The sequence below is a fragment of the Micropterus salmoides genome, unplaced genomic scaffold, assembly GCF_014851395.1.
Source record: "Micropterus salmoides isolate LMB-PRFRI ecotype aquatic unplaced genomic scaffold, ASM1485139v1 Ms_hic_scaffold_1, whole genome shotgun sequence".
Taxonomy (NCBI): Eukaryota; Metazoa; Chordata; class Actinopteri; order Centrarchiformes; family Centrarchidae; genus Micropterus; species Micropterus salmoides.
In genome coordinates, this window is record NW_024040040.1 from 3,576,283 (window position 1) to 3,587,431 (window position 11,149).

Sequence of the window (11,149 nt, forward strand, 5' to 3'; positions counted from 1 at the left end):
GGATGGCTAAAATCCTTAACCCACGTAAAACTTAAGTTAAAAAATAAACCATCAAAACCATCATAAGGTAGATTATAATGCACCTGAACATCTTCTAATACAACTGTAACTGTAAATTTGATGAACAGAAACTGATATACAACAATTATTACACAATCTTTCAAGAATTTCCATGTTTTAGCCATATTTACTGTTTATATGTTCACTTTTATTGGGAGTTATCTTCAACATTATTTCTCTCCATACAACCACGTTCCAAATAACATACAGCTTCCAAAACATTGAAATATTGATAAAAACAGTAAATATATGACCAAAAGCACTCCTATGCTTTACAAGCGACAGCTTGAGAACAGAACATCCTACAGGGCTCTTTCTCTTCATATTGAAGAGACGAATCGATTGATATCTTCTCTGTGTAGCTCCTACGGGTCGCCAATCTGATGACAGAAACGAAACTTCCAGGCTAAGCCGACCTCACCAAGATGGCGGCCCGCCAGATGGTCTCTGTTGACACAAAGGAACGCTGTTTTTGGACGGAAAACGGCTAGAACAGCGAACATCGCTTACGTCCCCGGTATCGGGTCGGTCCGTTACAAAGTGGTTAATGGTTTCTCTACAGGTTACGTTTGTTGAGTTTCCTGGGAAGTGATGAAAGGACAGCATTGTAAGTTGGGGATAAGTGGTGGCGTAGACCCCCTCCTCTGTTCAATGACGGATTCTCGACCCTGGTGTAGATGCTTCCTTGACACCTCTTTCAAACCATCCATCTTCTCTGTCTAAAATGTGCACCTGGTGGTCCTCAAACGAGTGTCCTCTGTCCTTCAGATGTAAGAAGACTGCAGAGTCTTGACCTGAGGAGTTGGCCCTTCTGTGTTGAGCCATGTGTTTGTGTAGTGGTTGTTTAGTCTCCCCAAGCCTTCACAGAACACATCAACTCTGTGGACAGTAACATCACACAAGAAGATGTTCACAACAACATTTCGGCCTTCCTGGACTGCACTGTACACATTGAAGAGGACAACAGCCTGCAGATTGGTGTTTACAGAAAACCCACACACACAGACCAATACTTACTCTTAAGCTAGGGGTCATGAGAACACTGCACCACAGAGCGGAAAACATACCAACAAGCGCCCAAGCCAGAGAGAAGGAACAGAACCACCTGAAGGGGGCACTTACAGCCTGTGGATACCCTAAATGGAACTTTGTGAAAACAGCCACAAGATCCATGTTACGGCCACCACCTTTATCTGTGTATGTGTATCTGTGTTGTGCAGCTGTGTGTCATGTTGGTGTGCTGGTGTGTGGTATGTGTAATCCTCAAGCTCGGGTCCTCTACCAGAGACCTGGGAGTTTGAGGGTTCTGCGCAGTATCTTAGCTGTTCCTAGGACTGCACTTTTCTGGACAGAGACCTCTGATGTTTTACCTGGAATCTGCTGTAGCCACTCTCCCAGGTTGGGGGTCAACGTGTTCCTTCTTCTTGATGTTGCTGTCGTTTGGGATCGCCACATCTATCACTACTGCCATCTTCTGCTGTTTGTCGATCAACACGATGTCTGGTTGGTTAGCCATCACCAGTTTGTCAGTCTGGATCTTGAAGTCCCACAGGATCTTAGCTTGGTCATTCTCAACTACCTTAGGAGGAGTCTTCCATTTTGACCTTGGGACTTCCAGCCCATACTCATGGCAGATGTTCCTGTGCACTATGACAGCTACCTGGTTATGGCGTTCCATGTACGCACTTCCTGCCTGCATCTTACACCCTGCTGTTATGTGCTGTACTGTCTCAGGGGCATCCTTGCACAGTCTGCACCTGGGGTCCTGCCTGGTGTGGTAGACCCCAGCCTCTATTGATCTTGTACTGAGTACCTGTTCTGTGCCGCCATGATTAGTGCTTCTGTGCTGTCCTTCAGTCCAGCCTTTTCCAGCCACTGGTAGGATTTTTTTATATCAGCCACTTCTTCTATTTGTCTGTGGTACATGCCGTGCAGCGGCTTGTCCCTCCATGAAGGTTCTTCATCTTCCTTCCTCATCCTCTGGTTTCTGCTGCCTGAGGTATTCACTAAGCCCTTCATCTTTGGGGGGCATCTTCCTGATGTACTCCTGGATCTTTGTCATTTCATCCTGGACAGTGGTCTTGACACTCACTAGCCCTCGGCCTCCCTCGCTACGCTTGGTGTACAGTCTCAGGGTGCTGGATTTGGGGTGAAACCCTCCATGCATTGTGAGGAGCTTTCTTGTCTTGATGTCAGTGGCCTCTATCTCCTCCTTTGGCCAGTTTATTATACCAACGGGGTATCTGATGACTGGCAGGGCGTATGTGTTGATGGCCCAGATCTTGATTTTCCCATTCAGCTGACTTTTCAGGACCTGCCTTACTCTCTGTAGGTATTTGGCTGTGGCGGACTTCCTTGCTGCCTCTTCATGGTTTTCATTAACCTGCGGCACCCCAAGGTATTTGTAGCTGTCCTGAACATCTGCAATGTGGCCTTCTGGTAGTTCAATCACCTCGGTTCTGATCATCTTCCCTCTTTTTGATACCATGTGACCACACTTGTGATGTCGTTGCTGTAGATCCTGGTAGTGTGGATCAGTGAGTCGATGTCACGCTCATTTCTGGCATACAGCTTGATGTCATCCATGTAGAGGAGGTGACTGATGGTTGTGATGATCTGGCTGAGGGGGTTCAGGCCTATGCAGAACAGCAGTGGGGATAGCCAAGTCACTTTAGTGCAGGACTGGTGTCAGACTGTTAAACTCGAAATTAACGTGATTAAAACAAAAGAACTTAATAATAATAATAAGACAAATGAAACCAAGAGGGGCCAGTAACATCACCCCTGTTGTACAGCCGGCCTGTGGAAGTAGTGGAAAATTTTAAGTACTTGGGTACAATCATTGATCGCACTTTAAGTTTTAGTGTAAACTCAGAGAGTATTTTTAAGAGAGCTAGCCAGTGATTGTTTTTAATTAGAAAGCTGTGGAGCTTTAGGGTCAGTCACCACATTCTTGAGATGGCATATAGGGGCCTGGTAGAAAGCATTTTACAGTTTAATATAATTGCTTGGTATGGCAACCTGATTGTGAAAGACAAAAACAAGCTTACCAAAATTGTTAATATTGCTGGGAAGGTGATTGGCAAGTCACGCAGCTTGGGGATGTATTTGATAGGGCGGTACTCAGGAAGGCCAGACATATCAGCAGACACCCTACACCCACTAAACTGAGTTGCTCCCATCTGGCCGTCAATTCAGGGTCCTAAGGGCGAGCCGGAACATCTATAAGAGATCTTTTATTCCTCATGCCATACAGGCACTGAATTTAAACTGAAAGCATATTTAAATGTGTTTATTGTAGGTCATAACTTACTTCATTTCCATCGGCCGTGCTGCTTTCCATTTTCTGTTGTTGTATGTTGACGGTGGTACAGTGTCGTACTCTTAACTGTGTGTATTTATTGTGTAATTTTAACTGTGGTGTCACTGTTGTATATCTGTTCGGAGAAGTCGAAGACAAATTTCCACTAAGGTGGACAATAAAGTCTATTAATAATAATAATACTAATAATAGTGCATCGCCTTGGTTTATGCCGCACTTGATGGTGACTTGTGCAATTGGATTTAAGTTGGCTTCCAGACTTGTTTTCCACAGCCCCATTGAGTTCTTGATGAAGGCTATTAGTGTCCTGTTGATCTTGTACATTTCCAAGCATTCCAGTATCCATGGATGTGGCATTGAGTCGTAGGCTTTCTTGTAGTCAATCCAGGCGGTGCACAGATTGGTCTGCCTGGTCTTGCAGTCTCGAGTGACTGCTCTATCAACCAGTAGCTGGTGCTTGGCTCCCCTGGTATTACTGCCCATTCCCTTCGGGGCCCTGTCCTTGTATTGAGCAATGTGTCTACTAATCTTAGCCGCTATGATGCCTGACAGGCGCTTCCATGGTGTCCAGAGGCAGGTTATTGGCAGTAGTTGGATGGGATTGTTCCCTTCTGGGAGTCCTTCATGATTAGGACTGTCCGTCCTTGGGTTAACCATTCTGGGTGGGTCCCATCCATCAGCAGTTGGTTCATTTGTGCTGCCAGGCGTTCATGGAGTGCAGTTAGTTTCTTCAGCCAGTAGGTATGGATCATGTCAGGGCTTGGTGCTGTCCAGCTCTTCATACCTGCCACTCTTTCTTCGATGTCTGCCATTGTAATGGTTACCAGATCTTGTTCTGGGAGATTGCTGTGATCTGTTGTTAGATCCACTAGCCACTGAGCATTGATGTTGTGGGATGCCTCTTTCTCCCATATGTTCTTCCAGTACTGTTCAGTCTCAGCCCTGGATGTATATATATATATGGATTTTCATTGGAATAGTGCTTTTTATAAAATACAATTAAGCACATCATTGATGAGCTGGTAGTTATAGATGATGAGTTATTCTTTCACTCAGGAGCAAAAATCATCCTTTAAACTCAAAATAAGTAACGATTTGATACTTATTGTGAAAATGATCAATATCAGAAGATATGAAACTTTTTATCGTGATAACATTTTTCATAAATCAACTCAATCTAAACTCTTTTTGACACAACGGTAAAACAAAGAAGACCGTGGATTATACCACCAAAACTCTGGAGCACGCAGAAAATTTCATCAACGACTACTTTTACAGACTGTGCGTGATGAGTCCACCACAGAAACAGCCAAGATGAGACTGGTCCACCGAAACAGACAACGGAACCACCACAGGTCAGTGTCCTCGAGTCAATAAACCTTAAACAATCGCAAATCGAAACTCACACTCTGCCCAAATCACCACCATCTCCACCAAAAACAAGAGCATTAAAGAAACTATGTTAGATATCCAGTGTCGCAGCATGCGTGACCTGAGGAGTTGGCCCTTCTGTGTAGTGATTGTTTAGTCTCCCCAATATACAGGTGTATAGAGAATACATGCATTCCTCACTGCATTGGACCGCATACACTAGATTGCTTTTCTTGTGTTTGGGTGTGCGGTCTTTGGGGAGTTCCAGTATCTGTCTTAGTGTGTTCTTGGGTTTAAAAAACACAGGGATGTTGTGTTTGTTGAAAATCCTCCTGAGTTTCTCTGATACTCCAGACACGTATGGAATCGCAATGATGTTTTGCTTAAATGCTACCTGTTAAAGTTATATAAATCTTTGGCATAACAATGTAAAATTTAAGAAGAATCTCTAGACATGAAATTGAGTCTAGTGATGATGGTGAGTTTTGACAAACTGGATGAGATCTTATTTGAAGAACACCAACTGTGATGACGGGCATGATCGCTGGATGTTGATGGCAAGACAGTCCCAGAGATGATGCACCCTATATGATGAGATCGGACCGTGGATCGGATCCAATTCAACACGACTGATACAACAGATTTCAGGACACTGGCAGATAAGAAAAATCCACCACACATTCACTATCCTGCCTTGGTATAGATACAAATAACTGAAAGACACTGGACACTTTTTAAAATTGTTTTTTTTCTGAAAGAGCTCCTCTCATTCTGGGGATTGTTTCAAATATGGTTGGTGCACTATGAGAGTGTGAAAGGCACTGTAATAGACCTGCTCACTGTTCTTTAATCACACACAGTCTACTTCTTACCGCTACACTACTTCTCAGAACCTAGGTTGGTAAGTTAGCAGCGGTGCTAAAGAATACAACAAATATACCTATGTTTATGAATGACTTACTAATGTGTATTACCATAAGAACAAAGGTTTATAAATGACGAATGAAAAATGTACTAATACTTAACAACTGCTTCATAGTGTATAGATAATAAAGAATAAAACATTTATAACTGTGTTTATGAATGACTTACTAATGTGTTATATCTTATTAATGTATGAACAATGCTTTATAAATTATGAATTCCGTATTTTCTAATACTTAACTAATGCTTAATGCCCTTCTTGCTTGGTCCCTGAAATTCAAGCATAATTTTTTTGCCACATAGCTATTATATTTGGAATAGCAGGGACATCTTGTATAAGAGAAAATCTATTTTTTTGATAACTGGTTTAGAAATGATATTATTTTGGTGGACCAACTGTTTGAGAAGAATGGTGTATTGTTTAATTATGAAGATGTTCTTCAACATTATAAATTTCCAGTATCTTCTCAACAATTTGCTTGTCTTTGATGCCCTCCCTTCTGGAGTTATTATGCTTTTTAAAGATACTTGTACACCTAATTTGCTACCTCCTCTTGAGCCTGCAGAAGCTATGATAGGAAAAATTAGTTTCAACTATACGGTCTCCAAGAGTAATAAAAATATCTGCACTCTTTTCCAAAAGGACTTTCTACCATTACCAACTGCTTGTGCATTCTGGAACTTTTATGTTGGAGATATACGCTGTAAGGAAGTGTGGACTCTTTCTCATAAATATATGTTGGTGAATAAAGTCAGGGAAGTTTCTTTTAAGATTTTGCATTGCTACTATATTACTATATTACTACTATACATATTCTACATGGAGGACCGATCCTGACACAGTCAGAAATAAATACAGAAATAAGTAAATGCTCAATAAATAAATAAGCATCCAATTAAATACACAAAAATAGTAAATAAATAAATAAATGTAGGTAGTAATTAAATTATACAAGGAGACATAAATGTACATATTTTAATTAGTGCCTTTACTTATTCACCTTTGTAATGATTACCTTATTTATTTATTCTCCCTTATAATCTTCAACTTTATTTATTAATTACTTATTTTTTAAATGTATTTATTTATGTGTTTGTTTTAATATTTTTGTCTGTTTTATTCTTCCTTTGTATTTTTTTTTACTTTTTTATTTTCACCCATGGTATTTATTTCTGCCTGTCCTTTTTAAATTTCTGTATGCATTTCTGCCTTATTATGCAAATGAGGAGGGGCTGTGTCTCAAGGGGTCATCTTCTGCCCATTGGTGGACCAGTCAGACAGGAGAGCTCTAGGCCTACTCTGCCTGCAGACATCAACGAGCTGCTCTTCACACAGTCAGATGGCTTCCTTCAGTGCGCTGAGCTGTTTAACAACTCTGAAGACACTACCAGCCATGTCTTCCTTCTCTTTTCACGTAGACACTCTGACCTACAGAGTTTTCAATTAGCAACTTATACGTTCACAGAACTGCAGGAAAGTGAGCTGTTGTTTCTGAGAGCCACATCAGTTAGCCGCAGCTAAATCTGGAGTGCACTCCTATTCAAGTATTTACGGTAAATGCTCCCACACGGAGCAGCTCGTTGCTCTGCTGTTCAGCTGCTGTTTCAACAAAAACGCCATTCAGAACATAACCATATTCTTCAGAGGAAAAGAAGAAGGAGGAGAAGGAGAGCAACAAATAACCCCCAAACAATAAAATAAATTCCTTTTATATTTCCCTGCCTTGTTGTTTATGTGTACATACAGAGGAAGAATGTGAGAACAGCACACATTTCATCGTTACTGTGTGTTAGAGCATGGGAGAACAGTGGATACTTTTAATACAGCCCACACCCCTAATACTGTGTAACTATAACAAGTAGAGAACAGAAGAAAAAGATGTTCTTTCTTTACAACTGTCTGCATAGCTTATTCATATTGTATAATGAATGAAAATAAATAGGCCTACTAGGCTCCTCTCTACTTTGACATTTAAGATTAGCTTGTTTGATCCACCTTCATACACATGTGACATTACTGTACAACTTGAGAAAGGTGAGTTGTTTTCTGCTCTAGCCTGCCTAAAAGAAAAGCGTTTTTGGGATTAAATGGACTTTATTAGCTGCTGCAGTGCAGGATGAACTCAGAACAGACCCATTTCTCACCTTATTATTCTAAATCATGCAACGAAGAAGAAGAAATGCATAAGAAATCCTGGGACAAAATCTGTAGTCAAATACTGTACAGCATGTAGTCTGATGAACAAGACTTGTGTTATAGCTGACTTGGGCAGTGAAATGTTTAATTTTTTTAATTCATGTGGTCATAGTTGTCCACAACTCAAATCAGAATATAAGAAGAAATGTTTTATACCACCTCAAGAAGGCTTCCTATCAGAAAGGTAGGAAGGTATTTCAAATGTACAACTGCAGTACTTAAATCTAAGTAAAGTAATTTCCCTGACATTTTTGTGTTATTTTACTTTTAATAGACGCATGTAACAGGTTTTATACTTCCTTTGAGTATAATCCAATCAATCTTATTTTCATACTGTATATTCAGAGATGACTTTTATTTTGACTGCAGTTGTTATTTTTACTTTAACTGTTGTGTAAAGTTCTGCATAAATCAGATGTACTATTATAATCTGTCTCTGTTCTTTTTGTGCTGTTGATCTTACTTTATGGCATTTCTATTTACTTCAACAAAGGATCTGAGTTTTTCTATTTGTTCATCCTTAAAAAAAAACAGATATGGGGGTCGGTTTTATTTTGAAAATCAACAAGGAAGTGCTGGAAGCAAGTGAATTTCCCGCCGCTAAGATGCAGCCGGAGTTCAGCAGCAGAGCCTGCATGTGAGGATCAACGTGTTTAAGTGGACTCTGTTTAAACTTTCGGGATGTTTCACCTCAGACTCATCTCCTGTTAGCCAAGAATGCTAAAGGAAGTTAGCTTGTCAGCAGGAAGTAGCCGGAGCCGGAGCTCGGCCTCACAGTGTGTATTTTATCAGAGTGAGCTGCGTGTCTGTAACGGAGTGTGTCTGGAGGAAAAGCTGCTGTAAACATGTCTAAAGTCCAAACGCTGAGAGCTTTTGTCCAGCAGCGACTAAGTGCGGCTGCTGAAGAGATATTTGAGCTGTTTGAAAGAACGATAGCAGAGTACGAGGAGGAACTTTGTGGACAACGCAAACTACTGGACGCTGTTTTCAAGCCTGAAGTCCGGTTACACAGAGCAGGTTTGTGCACTTTACTGCTTATTCTCACTGGAAACTGCCTTTACTGCAGTAAAAGTACTAATACCACTCTGTGGAAATACTTTAGCCGGGATGTTGTAAAGAGTTAGTAGACAGGAGGCAGAGCAGCATCATAAGCTGCTCAGAGAGAAGAGGATGGAGTTTGACTGACAGCATCTACAAGCGCTGCAGAGGATGGAAGAAGTGATGAAGGAAGAAACGAGAAAAAGGCACATTTCTGAGCAGCAAAAACGAGCATTTGAAAGTCTTGTACAGGCCAAAAGTCTGAAGAAATGAACTTATACCAGCCACAACTTGCAGATCAATAAGTGTGTTTTTTTTTAACCTGAAGCAAATGTTGTCTTTCCCCTTTATTTTCTGCTCAGATGTTGAAATGTTAAAATCACAAAGAATTTCCAACATATTGCTCGTTGGTTGTTAACTGACTGTATAACAGTGGTATTGCTTGTATTATTATTATTGTCGCATTTTATTTATAAATTAATATTTGAGGATTTGACATCAGTTATTATTCATGTTCTGGGTTTGTTAAAAGCATTTGTTATAACAGACATGTAACCTCTAAAAGTGTATTTATAGCACTGTGAATCTATAAAGCATGTAACAACCTATTTTATTTAGATTATAAGTATAAATTGTAATTATTTTTCATTTAATCTCTGTTCCAGAACCACACATACTGCATTTAAATTTCAACAAATAACCAAAAGGAACATGTTGTCTGGAGTGAATTCTCACCGATGTGCCTTAGCTCACACAAATTGTTCCACTGAAATTATACAGTCCTTCCCATTCATCACAACAAATACATATTACTATAGTATTTCAAGAGATGGTCTTATTTGCATGGAGGATTAGATGGTAAATGCGCTGTAGTATGATAAGATAATATAAGATATTACTTAATTAATCCCCCGAAGGGGAAATTTAGGTCAACATAGCAGCACAAGGAATATAAAAGATCAGATGCATATTGTAAATGTATTAACACATAATTTACACTATATGCAGAGATGGGACTCAAGTTGCACTAAAATAGCTCTCACAGTGACATGAGGCTCGTCCTCAAAACACTTCAGACACAACTCTGTTTTAAGAAGTGGGACTCGTGAACAACCTTTTTTTTTTTTTTTGATGCATTAACATTAAGGAAATATGTGACGAGCTGAAATGTGTCCCTCCTTTATTGTGTGTAATCTTGCGGCATTTAAAAACGTTTTTTTGCCAATACTTGATTGAAAATGTAGCTGTACATAAGGCAAAATAATTATTAACTTTTCACTGACCTTTTTTTGAGCCATTCGGTCATTAAATGAGCTTGTAAATTAATTCAAGAACATTAATTGATTTCCTAGTATAAGATTTTGAATACAGTTAGTTTGTGGAGTACTTTTCCTTTTGTTTTGTCGTTTGGTAACACATGGAATAGAGAGCACTGTAAATAAATATCTACCTACCTACAAGTAGGGCTGTCACTGTGAAGTAATTTGTTGTGGCTCAACAGTGCGGTATTATTGCCATTTTTGTTTTGTTTTTGCAAATTACTTAAATTTTGGTAAATGAAGTAAGTATATGATAACACCTCTTTAGCTAACCTTCAAAATAAACCATAAAACTACATACAACACGGCAACACTGACACCGTCCAAGTTTGAAGTCGGGTCACGTACAGCCCGTGGCGATCCATCCTTGAACTGTTATGGAACTCGTTACGATTGTGGAGTTTTTGAAGCACTCATTTATTAATTTAACAGGCACTGAAGTGTAAAGCAGAAAGTAGTTGTTGCTGTGTCTGCCATCCTCTGCGGTTGACTATTTGATATTCGAGCCAGACTATTCTACTTGTGAGTTGACTTGACTTGTGATTATCTCTGATATGAGTAACCTTTGTTCGTTCATCTTCAACTTAATGGCCCCAAAAACATGAGATGATAATAAAATGACACGACAGTAACACATCAAAACATATCTATAGACAAATGCTAAACCCTCCCACACACAAGCTTAAGGGAATCAATTAGGGCTGGGCGATATGGACCGAAAAGTCATATCCTGGTGCTGTTAGGACAAATTACGGTATAAAATATATATCAATATTTTCTCCTAAGGGGGGTGGGTGGTATCTGTTTTAGCGGCCATGTTTTTACTATTTGTAGTAACTTAGTTTGTTTTTTATTTGACCATTTTAATTATACTTGATTTTCCATCTCAAGTGTCACTTATTGAATCTGCCTCCTTCA

At 39.9% G+C, this 11,149-nt stretch overlaps 1 protein-coding gene across 1 annotated transcript in view; it reads left to right on the forward strand.

Annotated features, from left to right (window-relative positions):
- LOC119896748 (NLR family CARD domain-containing protein 3-like) overlaps positions 1-11,149 on the forward strand; it is a 172,154-nt gene that overhangs the window by 37,456 nt on the left and 123,549 nt on the right. The gene's annotated exons all lie outside the window — the stretch shown is intronic.